The following is a 13,575-nucleotide window of genomic DNA, read 5'->3' on the forward strand; positions in this document are numbered from 1 at the left end:
AAACAGCACAAGACATAAATCTACCTAAAGAGATAAGGATCCCAAGAGGGCACTCAGAGAGTGCGATCCTTGATTCTGCTGGGAATACCCTGATGACGAGGAATCAACACAGGAAGTACCTCAACAATGTTGCCTTCGTCTCAGTACAAGAACCGAAGAATTTCGCTGAAGCTGAGTACGATGAATTCTGGATGAACGCAATGCAAGAGGAGCTTGATCAATTCAGAAGAAACGATGTATGGGAGCTAGTACCTCATCCAAAGAGTCAAAAGACCATCAGAACAAGATGGGTCTTCAGGAACAAGATGGATGAACAAGGAAACGTAGTCAGGAACAAGGCAAGGCTTGTAGCTCAGGGCTACAGTCAGCAAGAAGGTATTGACTACGGTGAGACCTTTGCCCCAGTGGCAAGGCTAGAGGCAATTAGGATTCTATGTGCATATGCATCTTACATGAATTTTAAGTTATTCCAAATGGATGTCAAAAGTGCATTTCTTAATGGAGTTATAAACGAGGAGGTTTATGTAAATCAACCTCCAGTTTTTGAGGACCCTAAGTTCCCAAACCATGTTTACAAACTCAAAAAGGCTCTGTACGGCCTCAAGCAAGCACCACGTGCTTGGTATGAGAGGCTGACCAGTTTCCTGCTGACTAGAAATTACGTCAGGGGTAAAGCTGATACAACCTTATTCATTAAGAAAAAGGGTAAAGATACCCTGCTGGCCCAAATTTATGTTGATGATATAATATTTGGTGCAACTAACGAATCAATGTGCAAGGAGTTCAGCAAACAAATGCAGACTGAGTTTGAAATGTCCATGATGGGAGAACTCAACTTCTTCCTCGGTCTTCAAATTAAACAAGGAAAGAATGGCATCTTCATCAGTCAAGCCAAATATGCCAAGGAGATATTAAAGAAATATGACTTGGAGAATTGCAAGCCAATATCCACTCCTATGGGCACTGACACTGTCCTCTGTGCTGACGAGAATGGTAAGTCAGTAGACAGCAAATTATATCGAGGTATGATAGGCTCTCTACTTTACTTAACAACCAGTAGACCGGACATTCAGTTTTCAGTATGCTACTGTGCTAGATATCAATCTAACCCTAAGGAATCTCATTACATTGCTGTAAAAAGAATCCTTAGATACTTGCAAAGCTCAGTGAATGCAGGTTTGTGGTATCCAAATACTCATGATTTTACACTCATCGGATACACTGACGCTGACTATGGACGAGATAAGCTGGAACGAAAAAGCACCTCTGGAGGATGCCACTTCTTAGGAAGCTGTCTTGTATCCTGGTTCAGGAAAAAGCAGGCGTCAGTAGCCTTGTCTACCACTGAAGCTGAGTACATTGCTGCTGGTCATTGTGTTGCTCAAGTCCTATGGATTAAGCAACAGCTTGAAGACTATGATGTTCAAACGAAGACAATTGGAGTCAAATGTGACAACAAAAGTGCAATTGATCTTTCCAAGAACCCAATTCAACACAGCAGAATGAAGCATATCAGCATCAGACATCACTTCATTAGAGACCATGTACTCAAGGGTGAGATCAAGCTGACCTTTGTCCCAACGGATGAACAGCTTGCGGATATCTTCACGAAGCCACTGGCCCGTGAGCAGTTCAGTATACTGAGAGAAGCAATTGGTATGTTTAATCCTCTTCAGTAAATTCCTGTGTTAAATAAATATGAATGCTGAGTGAATTACTATGCTGAATGATTGATTGTTTGCTGAGTAAGTCATTGAAACTGACTGAACATCAAATACTGAGTAACTTGCACACTGAGTAAATTAGTTTAAACTTAAACTTTAAAATCATCCGTAAATGCATTACTGACCACTCAGAATATCAAACGCTTGACATTCTAAATACTGAGTGTTAGATCCGTTAGCATAAATGCAAAGCACGCGTATAGCCCTAGGATGACGTATTCGCCGTATGTGTCATAAATGCCAGGATCGTTGTTGGTACACAATCCCAAGGCAGAACTGACACATGGATTCGATTAAGATCCATAACCGTTCATTCCGTCTATAAATTATGGGAATTTCCCCATCTTTTATTCTTTACGCTTAATCAATTCTAAAGGCAAAGAAACTACTTTGAACCTCTTCTCTCTCAAATTCCTCTAAGTTTTCCATATTCGAAGAATGACTAAGTTATCTTTCAACATCTCCGATGCCGGCCACCAAAAGACCAACTCCGATGAACCTACTCAAAATCCCTCTACGCCGAGTAAGGGAAAAACTGGCCAGAACTCTGGTCAAGGAAAAACCATGAAGGTCCGAACCTACTCCAAAGTATTTGAGAACGTACGCGAATGGAAGGTTGAACCCTCCAGATGGGTCTCGGAGCACTTCGTACAGAATGAACAGCCATTTGCCGAATGGATTTCCAAGAATGAATGGACTGGGCTGTTCTCTGTCAGGGATGAAACTTATCCTGACCTAGTGAGGGAGTTTTACCACAACCTCAAGGTTGCCAGTGACTCCACCGACTACCTATGCACTGAAGTAAGAGGCAAAACCATCTTCATCAACCCTCTGTATATAGGAAACCTTCTCCAACTGAAAACTGAGGGAGCAAGGCTGAGAAAATCGGGAGATCAGGACAAGACAAACTATGTACATAGTTTTTGCAAACCTGATGGCTACTCAGGAGAAGTCTCAGCTTCTTCGATGGGTCAGCACCAGAAAATGGCTCACTGCCTGCTGAGTTATTTTATTTACCCGAAGATCAACTGCACTACATTAGCAACAAACTTTGAACAGTGCTTCATATGGCACATGCTGACATACACCCCCATCAACATGCTGGTCTTCTTAGTTGCTGGGTTCCTACGCAGCACGGGTACGCTGAGACTTGGGTCACTCATAACTAGGATCCTCATTGACCACAAGATTGACCTCCAAGGTGAGGAATCTTACCGAGGATCTGAGATAACAGCATCCTCGCTGAGGGCGCTGAAGTTTGGACAGCCTTTGAAGAAAGGTAAAGCTGCTGCCGCTGCTGCTGCTGATGCTGGCCAAGTTGAGGAAACTGCTGAGCCAAAGAAAGGATGAAGAACTAAGGCCCCAGCTTCCCGCAAGAGGAAAACTGCTGAGACTCCTACTCCAAACGTTGAGTCTCCAGCAAAGAAGCAGAAGTCAGCTGGCAAGACAGCTGAGAAAAGAACCAGGCAAGGTGAGCCTGGAACTAAAGAAGCTGCTGAGCAACCTCAGAAGAAGCAGAAGACTTCAACTTTGACTCCTCTGGAAGCCATACCGACCGACTTCATTGTACCGGGTGACTCTCACTTCACCCAGTGTCAAGGTACAGTTGCTGAGTCTGAGGAGCTTGAGGTCCAACTAGATGATCACTTCATCTCTCAAGTTGAGGAAGAACTTGATGGAGATAGTAATGAGGTAGAAGAAGAAGAAGAAGCCAGCGGTCAGGATGACGCTGAGGATTCTGAGGAAACTGCCAGCGAACATGAAGCTGAGGATGCTAACACTGGGTTAGCTGGTGGAGATGTGCATGTCGACACTGAGTTGGCTGCAAGAGTTGAGCAAGTACTTGACCAACACACTGTTGATCAAGTTGAAGAGCAAGCTGACCAGCTTCATACTGAGCAACAGGAATCCTCCCCTACTCACTCAGGAGAACCTGCCCATACTGACACTCCACCTCGTAGAAGGTGAAAGTTGGTCAAGGCCAGTGAAAAGCCAGTCCTTGAACTTCCTGTAAAACTTCCAACTCTTCCTGACATTGTCCTCTCTAAGACAACTAAGGACCCTTCTACTGTCCAACTTAAGTTCTTCAATCGCCAATCCACTTCCACTACATCTGTGCAATTGGAAAAACAAGCCTCTGTTTCTTCTCAACAGGAACATGCCGACCCCAATGCCTTAGCAACATCAACCAGTCAGGTTGAACCGTCTACTGTCCATGCTATGTCCTCAAGCATGGTGCTGACTCCTCATCCTTCTGCCGTCAGCGCAGACAGTGTTCAGGTTATTATTTCCACAACTAAACTCTCTGCTGATCAACCACCAATTCCTCCAACTCAAGTGCAGATTGAGCATACTCTTCCAGTCACTGACCAGGGTACTCCCTTCACTCCACTTCCTTCTGGTCATACTGATGTCCATCTGAATGCCACTGAGTCTGGCAAAAAGATCATCGACTCAGTGCAAGCATTAATCCGGGAACTTCAACATTCCACTCCTCCTGCTGCTGGTTCTACTATTCTCGAGACTACCCAGCTCTCTCAGGTCACTCAGCTTCTCAATGAAGTTAAGGGACTTAAAGATTTGCTGAATGTCGTCTTATCTTTCCAAGCCCAGCAAGCTAAGCAGGATCTATTGCCAAGTTGGCAGAAATACAGCTGACAACAGTTCAACATCTGAACTCTCTCCATCACCAAGTCCAGAAGTTGTCCGCTGTGAACACTGACTACGCCACTTCCTCTGAACTCAAAATGCTCTTTGCTCAGCTTCATACTGAGCAACTGAAGACCAACGAGCAAATGGTGTCATACAGTCAGTGCTCAGTAGAGAAAATCGGTGAGGCTATAAGACTGCTTAATCTAAATAAGCAAGAGATGGATACTGACGCGTTGAAGCAAAATGAATTGCTGTCCCTCGCACAACAATCCTTCAACCACATCCGTCATAACAATATCCAACGTCATCATTATGACTCAGCTCTCTTAAAGACATTCCACCAAATCTTTGATGGCCTCTCTGAAGCTCTTATCTGGCAAGCCAAAGCTCAAGCTTTCAGTGTGCTGCTGATCTTCGAATACCCACAGAAGTATCAGCAGATGGCGTTGCCATCTTTGATGGCGTAAATGAGAGCGCTGAGAAGCTTAAGGAGCTTTCTCAAGAACTGACTAGAGCTGTGTTAACCGATGCATTCAAGCTCCCTGAAGTTGACAAAACGGGGGAGAAAGCGCAAGCAGCTAGAGCTCAGCATGAGCGACGTCAGTATGAGCGAAGTCAGTCTTCACAACACAAGAAAAACAAATAGATAGGCTAGCTCAGTATACAGTTTTAACCTTTTGTTGCCTTATCTTTTTATGTGTTGCTGTGTAATGAATGACTTCCATCAATATATCATATCCTTATCTTCATCATCTTCAAATCCTAAGTTATGATATATATTGCTAAATACTGAGTTATTAAGTATCTTCAATTGAATCAGCCATGTTTAACACTTGTAAAATTATTTGACTAAATCAAATGCTGATAATATGTTTGACATTCACCTATATGCTTATAAAACACTGTCTATTAAGAACTCATTGAACAATAAATTACTTAGCGCACTCTATATGACTAAACCTTCCGCTTTATACTGAGTAAATAGAATATGTTGAAATAGCTGACCTATATTTGAAAACTGATCTTTGACTTACTCATTTAAACCTTTAAATGTTTTAAGTCAGTAGCTCAACCCTTACGGGGGAGTTTGCTTAAATATACTAGGTCAACTATCATGGGGGAGCTCATACTGAGTTCCTTGCTGAATAGTTTTGCCAACATCAAAATGGGGGAGTTTGTTGAAACACCTTTCCATATAATTTTGATTTGACAAAATTGTTTAAGTATAATTAAAATACATATTCTAAACACACCAAGTTTAAATGCTTTAATTTATTCTACTAATGTGTTTGTTCAATGTTGAGTTAAAACTATTATAAGACATAAGGATTAAATGGACGAAGCCCATTACGGAAGCCAAGGCCCAAGTCAAACAACTCAGTACACTCGGCCCGCGTATGTCAAGACGTTGCCGTTTTGAACAAAACGCAACTCAGCAAACAGAAGGATCTAGAAGACCTCCGGGAACAACTTCAAGATGAAGTTGCTGAGTAGTCTTGACAAACGTACAAGACAGCAGCTGGCGAAGGAAAACTTCCAGACAAAGTGTTTCCTCTTTTGGCAAAGTTCAGACGACACAGTATGCTGTGCAGTTGACCTTACCATAAAAAGAGAGACCATCTGCTGAGCTGACCGAGGACAGAAGATACACGATTGTGATTGGCCGAGAGCTCTGAGCAAGTTAGGATGACAATGACATATAGCCGTTTCCCTCCAACGGTTATTTTGAAATTCGAAATGACCGACGCCCAGACGTCTCTATAAATAGTGCCATCATAAGCTTCACAAGACACAGAACTTGATTAAGCAGTTACGCTGACCAAATTTCTACACAAGTTCTGCAAGCCAGAAGCAAAGCAGATCTTACACTACAATTTCTTATATTTGTGTAAAAGTCTAGAGTGATTGTTAAATCGTCTAAAGTGTCTTAGCACATCTTTGTATTAGGACAAAACACTTATCATTTCTAGAGATAGAAAGGAGAGGCTGAGTACTCGGTTTTAAGTACTCAGCGTGAGATTAGGATTGAGTAGAAGTATAGAGGAAGGTACTCTTGTCATACTCAATTGCTGATATTGCAAAGGGTTTGAGGCTCTACCTTTAAAGAGCTCAGTAGAGGATTTGAAATCTCGAAACGTGTTCCGGGGACAGGACGTAGGCTTAGAAGAAGCCGAACCTGGATAAATCTGCTGAGTGAAGTATTTCTTACCTTTAACTCCTTATTTATATTGCTTGCTTTAAATAATCAAAACTGGCCAAGTAAAGAGGTCAAATTGAGTTGTGCGCGTTGAACGTCTGAGCTGAGGAATAGACTCTAAGTGCTATCTCTTGACTCAAGCTAAGAAACTGACCTAGTCACCTGTTGACTAAGCCAGTATCTTGCTGTTTACTCAGCGCCGATGTTCAAACCTTTTTCTTTAGAAAAAGAAGTCTGCCCTAATTGAGAAAAAGTTTAAATAGTTCCTAACCCCCCCTTGGAACTATACTTGCAACCTTACAAGGGACCAACATTCATCTCATTGGTATTAGTAGGTATAACTAATCCTCAGACTCAAACATTCGTTAATTAGTGATTCTGGATTATGGAGTCTGGTACTTTGATTCTGTGTGAGCACGATCCAACAGGTGAGAGCCTGGGGTGTGTGAGAACAGGGTTGGGTATCACACAAAGTAATTGCAGAATAGTTAATGTCAGATTGAGCATTCGTCACTCCCGATAAGTGGGAGATATATCCAAATGGCCGCTTGTGGTGAATTAACTGAAATCCTTGCAAGGTGATAGAGTTAAGAGTAGAAATGAACATTTCACTTAACTTATCTTTCAGAGTGAATTCAACCTGTACAAGTAAAACCAGACTCTTCGTTATATATAACCTTGACACGTTCTGATGTGATATTGGTTATGAAAAAGAGATAATAACCAAATCAACAAGTTTTCCCGATCTATCTTAAGGAATTAATAGAATCAAATAACAAACATAAATTGGTGATAACAAACCAATCCCAAAGAATTAAAGACAATGAAAGGAGATCTGACCTTACACCTTCGAATAATTAAATTGGAACCTGAGTGTTTGGCGATTCACAAGTACCTTACCAAAATACTTGTTCACGATCAAAATAATATTGCAAGAATGATGACCCGGTCTCTCAAGCTCACAATAAAGAATTCAATCCCGGATTGAAAATAATTCCCAAAGGAAAAGAAGAACTTTTGTTCATAAAAATATTGATTTCTGATTGATGAAAATAATGAAGAATACAAGCCTTTATATAGGCTACAAAATAAACCTAAACCTAAACTAAAAAGGAAGTTGAATCCTAGTGCACCAAGGTAAAAGAAATCCTAATTAGACAAGGAAAAACATTAAATTCGTTTTTGTCCTTTAGAGCCCAATTTCAGCCCACTAATTAACATTATTTGGGCCTTTTAATTAGCTAGAAATAAGCCCAATCAAACCTATAAGGTTATAGCATTAATTTTAATGAGTCCCAATGGGTTTTGCACATGCCAAACACATGCAAGTCCAAAGCTTCTCTTAAAATATGATCAACCTTTTTACATATCACTATTATGGGCTTGGGCTTGGATACAACACAAAAACACACCATCTTTAATGACTTCGCTAGAATTCATTCCTTGTTTAAAGAAGCTCAAGATGAGTCCATTAAGCATTTGTTGGTCTTTCTTTGCACGATTCTTCGTCATAGGTCCAATTGACAGCTCCAATGGATCCCTCATGCTTCTACTAGGCTCCTTAACTCCAAGCTCCTTTGTTCCATGCTCTTGTGCTTTTGATATCACATCACGTTCCATGGTTATAAGGAATTGACCGACAGGATATAGTTGATGAAGGATCGTATTATACTGTACCTAATACAGAAAGGTTAACGCCAGTTATCAACCTGACTTCTTAATTGCTCTAGGGGAATATCATAGGTTCTGCTAGTAACAGCTCGCGACGGTATTCCGTTATATATATGTTGGAATTAATCGTGATGACTAATTTCAAAGGATATATACGGCTAGTGGCAATAAAGAACCTAATGGGTCGCATATGGGACTTGGAATCGGAGGACGAAAATGTAATTAGTGAGACACTATATATATGGGCCGAAATTTGTAGATTAATTAGGGATAAATTAATTTGATTAATAATTATAATTTGATTATGGTTGTGAATTAAATTAAAGGATTATCTGATAATATTAATTAGAAGTTTTTATGTGATTGAAACTCTAATTAATTATCCATAACATTAATTAATTATTAATTTGATTAATAATAATTATCTAGATATAATTAGTTATTATTTAGATAATAGTAAAGTGTTTATTTAATTATCTAATTAGGAATCCTATTCCGAATAAGATTCCAATTATTTAATTACCTAACACAACCGAGATTAGGGTTTTGAGAAGTCTATAAATAGATTCCCTAACCCCATAATTCGGCCAACACTAAATAGATGGGCTAGAGGAATCGTTCCGCAACCGTCTCGGCTAATTACAATCTTTCTTACTCTCTCTTTGATCTCGTATCGATTTCTGTTAGAGGCAATCATTGCGATTGCTATTATTAAGGTTTATTACTGATTAGTTATCTTTTTCTGTGTTGTTTTTTCTGTTGTTCGTGATACACGGATTAAGAGTTGTGGGAACTTCGTTTGCAACCGTAGATAGTTCTTCACCGAAGGTATTACTTTCTATCGCTCTTTATATGAAATAACAATTAACAGATCTTGGAAAAGGGAAATAGATAAAATAGATAAAATTTTATTATTCCGCTGCGCCTAGGCTTGTCTATTTTCCTTCACATTGGGGCTGGTTTAAGCCATTTTGAAGATGACAGATTTCATTTCCATTCCGACAAGTTTCGCAACTAATTGGGTTCCATCAAATCTCAAACCCATATACCAAATCACTATTAATCTCGTGAATAAAACATTCTTGCCAACCCTCACTAGTAACAACAACACAACCATAAGCTCTACGATGTAAGAATTCTCCACATCTGCAACACTGGTAAAGTTATCCATAACATAAGAATAGAGGATCAACTATTTTGATTAACAGAAGCATCAGTGACTCTAATTATGAACTTAGGGTAATTGATAGCTTAAACAAGGCATTTTCCAACATATAAAGATAACACTGTTTAGTTGTTTTCACAAGAAAGTTCAAAAGAAGAAGAAGGAAAGCTGCAATTTTCAGATCCCCCATGCAAAATTGTAACACCATTGCATGGGCTACAGAGTTATATTAAGAACACTAGATACCAAACTAGATGCAGTACAGTTGCATATCCATCAACAACATATTTTATCCTCAGTCCTCCCTCAACTACTGCGAAGCCCATGATTTCACCGCCTTACATTTCTTTGTGAAGAGAGAGAAAGAGAAAGAGAAGGATAAAATGCATCTGAGTGCCCTCAGCATGGAAGGAAGGAATTCTAAATTCCAGATCTTCTTTTTAGAGAGAGAGAGATTAGAAAGGGAGGATAAGAGAGAGAAAGGGAAAGATATATAAAACAGATGCACAAGGGTATTTTAGTAATTGTATTAGGGATAGGGGTATTTTAGCAATTGCATAAGAAGTAGGTCCCACTTTTGAATGAGTATAATAGAAAAATGTCGAGGTGGCACATTAACTGGTCATTTTTACCTGTTGTACACCATAGTGTGCGATCACCTATAAGGTCGCATAAATTAGTGTGACAAAATGAAGATTGTACACTAAAGTGTTAAATGGGGCAAACGTTATACACCACATATGAAATTTGCCCTGCCTTTGACAACTAGTCTAGCTTTAAATCTATCTACCTTACCATTTTTCTTGTATTTGACTCGAAATACCCACCTAGTAAGTAAAGGTTTGACATTAGGAGTCAAAGGCATTATGTCCCAAGTTTGATTGGTTTCTAGGTCTAGATTCATTACTGCAATCCATCTGTCATCTTTAATAGCCTCATAATAATGAGCAATTTCTTTAGTTTTGGAAAGATTGGCAAGACAAATAAACCACTAGGTGTAGCTAAAATAGAAGTAGGAAAAGAAGACAAGTGACACAATCTTTCATCCAGGATGGTTGAGAAACAGAATGAGTAGATTTTCTCAAAATAGGAGTTGGTATAACTGTATCTTGGCAAGAAGAAGAAGTTAATTGAGAGAATAATGAGATGATATAAATTATAGGAGAAGGATCCATTATAGGGAGATAAGGAAATAAATCTTCTTGAAAAGAAACATCAATACTTACTATAATTTTGTTGGTATTCAAATCTAAGATTTTATACCCCTTTTGACCTACAGAAAAGCCTAATAAAATGCAATAGTGAACTCTTGTAGCAAACTTGTCCTTGACTGAATGGCCATCAGTGTAATAACACTGACAAACAAATACTCTGAATCTATCATAAGAAGGTGACCGGTTGTATAATAATTGACACGGTGTTTGCCAATTTAAAACCTTAGTAGGCAAGGCATTAATAATGGCAACAACTATAAGACTAGCTTCTTCATAGAAAGTTGTAAGTAAAGAAGCCTACATTAAGACTCCTCTTGCAACTTGTAATAGGTGCATGTGCTTTATCTGAACTACACTATTTTGTTGAGGTGTGGAAGCACGTGCCTTTTGATGCACAATTCTTAAACCCCTGAAACAGCTTTTGACAATTTCCATTAACAAATTCACCTCCATTGTTTGTTCTAATGACCTTCACTCATTTTTTTATGTTGTGTTTCAGTCATAGCAAATAAAACTTGAAGAATAGAACAAATATGTGATTTATGTTTGAGCATAACTACCCAAGTGACTCTAGTGAAATCATCGACTAAAGTCATAAAGTATATTGCACGTGAAAGAGAATGATGTTTACAAAGGCCCTCATAAATCAACACACAACAAATCAAAAGGTGCTTTAGTAGATATTACACTTTTGTGAAACACAAACCTGCTTTTCTTGGCACAATGACAAATATCACAATAAAAAATACTACAAGAAGCATGAATACTGTCAATATGGCTAATAACATCCATAGAGGCATGGCCTAGTCTACTATTCCACAAATCTTTAGACAAAACAACTGGTTTAGTCTCTGTTACAAAATTGGTTTCTAAAGCCTCCAGGTTGAGAACTAGTTTATGTCCCTGAAGAACCTGCCACATTTATTAATATGTAAAACTGTTTTTTGAGAATACAAACTAGCTATTACATTGTCGTTTATACTAAAAGATCACATACTTAAAGCACACTATGTTAGCTAACAATTTTGTTAGGTTGAACGATTCTTTGTTCCGCAGAATGATGACAGATGTTGATGAGCTATTGAGGATGAATGGTGATTATTGTTGGAAGAATACTACAAGGATTGCCACATCACTAATGAGCAATGCCCATCCTTCCACACTATATAGATAAATTTTATACTTCTAGAAATTAATCGTTGTGAAATAATGATTAATAAGTGTTAGGCTAGGCCACTTGGCCCGAATTGAATTTGTTGGACTACACCACTTGGTCCAAATTGAATTTATGAAAAAGCCATAAAGCTTTGTTATAGAAGTGTAAAAGCATCCCATATAGGGCTTTCAATTAGTTGGGGATTCCCATCCCTGTTGGAGACCTGGCCCGTTGAGGATGGTGAATCCCCGTTTGTGATCCCCATGGAGCGGGGCTGGTTTTTGTTTTGTCCCCGATAGTCGGGGACGATGCGGGTATGGTTATAAGTGTTCCATCCTTGCCCCCGTCCCCATCCCCGTCCCTGAATGTCCCCAACTAAATACCTGAATATAAAAAAAAATAAACTAAAAAAATATATATGTGATCTAGATAAACTAAAAAAAGATTAAAACAGAACATATTCTAAAAATAAATTAAGACAGATTAAGTAAGAGCTCTAACTAGGTTGGTTTAAAATTAAAACGGAACCTATATAATTAGGAGTAGAAATTATAAAATAAAAAAATTGAAAGCTAATAAGTAATGCATGCACCGAGGATAGGGATTCCCCGCGAGGATGGAAATCTTAGAAATCAAAACCTTGGAAACCTTAAAAAAAGTAAAGAAATTAAAAAGTTAAACGGGGATGAGATTTCTCGCGGGACGGGGATGGTAGTCAAAATTTTCCCCATATGTTATTCGGGATGGGGAATCCCCGATAGATCAGTGGTCGGGGATGGTTAATGCAATTTCCGCCCAGATCCACCCGGTTTACAGCCCTAATCCCATATTGTTTGGAGATCATTTTGAATTGATATTTATAAAAAAGGGCCTCATCACATGCGCGCGCTGCCGACTGACTGACCCGGGTTGGGTTGGGTTGGTGTATACTCTATATTTTTTTAATTTTTTAATTTAATTAATTTAATTTCGGAATTAATATTTATTTAATTAATTTTCGGAATTCTTTAATTAAATATTTTTTTTATCTTCCTCAAACAAAACTTTTGATTTAGTCCATCTGAATTAGTCTTTTTTGTTCCCCACTTTCCTCATTTCTCTCCCACCTTCTTCTCCACCAAACCAGAACACAACTGCTCCATTTTTTTCTATAAATAGTTGTGTGATTTTCGTTTTTAAATATACTAGAAATCATTTTTGCTTCTGAAAAACAAAACTGAGCAATAATTTGAGTGTAGTCAGACCGTGTTCGTACTGTGTAATACGAACTCGTATTTCTCATTGAGTGAACTATTTTATTTTGGAGGCAACTGGAATTCACACTGTTTGCACTTACTGAAGGCAGTTCCGTGAACGTCTTAAAAAAACGACCTCATCCAGAACTCATCTCATTACCGTGTTCGATGAAATTGTGTTTTTCCAATTCCCACTTTAACAATAAGTTATACAAAATTGAAATTAAGATGAAAAAAAATTTGAATCCTTATTAACTTAAGAATTATTGGGTATATTAGGAGAAAGAACATGTAAGTAGATCTGGTAAAAGTAGATAGGACCCGATTACACGATACGAAATTGATACGTAATTTTAGTTTTTAGGTTTAGCTTAATAGGTAATGTGTCATTTTTGGATTGACTCAAAACTGACATGCAATTTTTTGGATTGGGTTAAGGTTGATATGATAACCCAAAAACGATACGAATATTTAAAACTATTGTTATTTTCTCTCATATTTTTATATGTGACTTTATTAATAAAGATAATGAAATTATAATTATCACTTACAAATATGATT

The sequence above is a fragment of the Euphorbia lathyris genome, chromosome 2 (genome assembly GCF_963576675.1).
Source record: "Euphorbia lathyris chromosome 2, ddEupLath1.1, whole genome shotgun sequence".
Taxonomy (NCBI): Eukaryota; Viridiplantae; Streptophyta; class Magnoliopsida; order Malpighiales; family Euphorbiaceae; genus Euphorbia; species Euphorbia lathyris.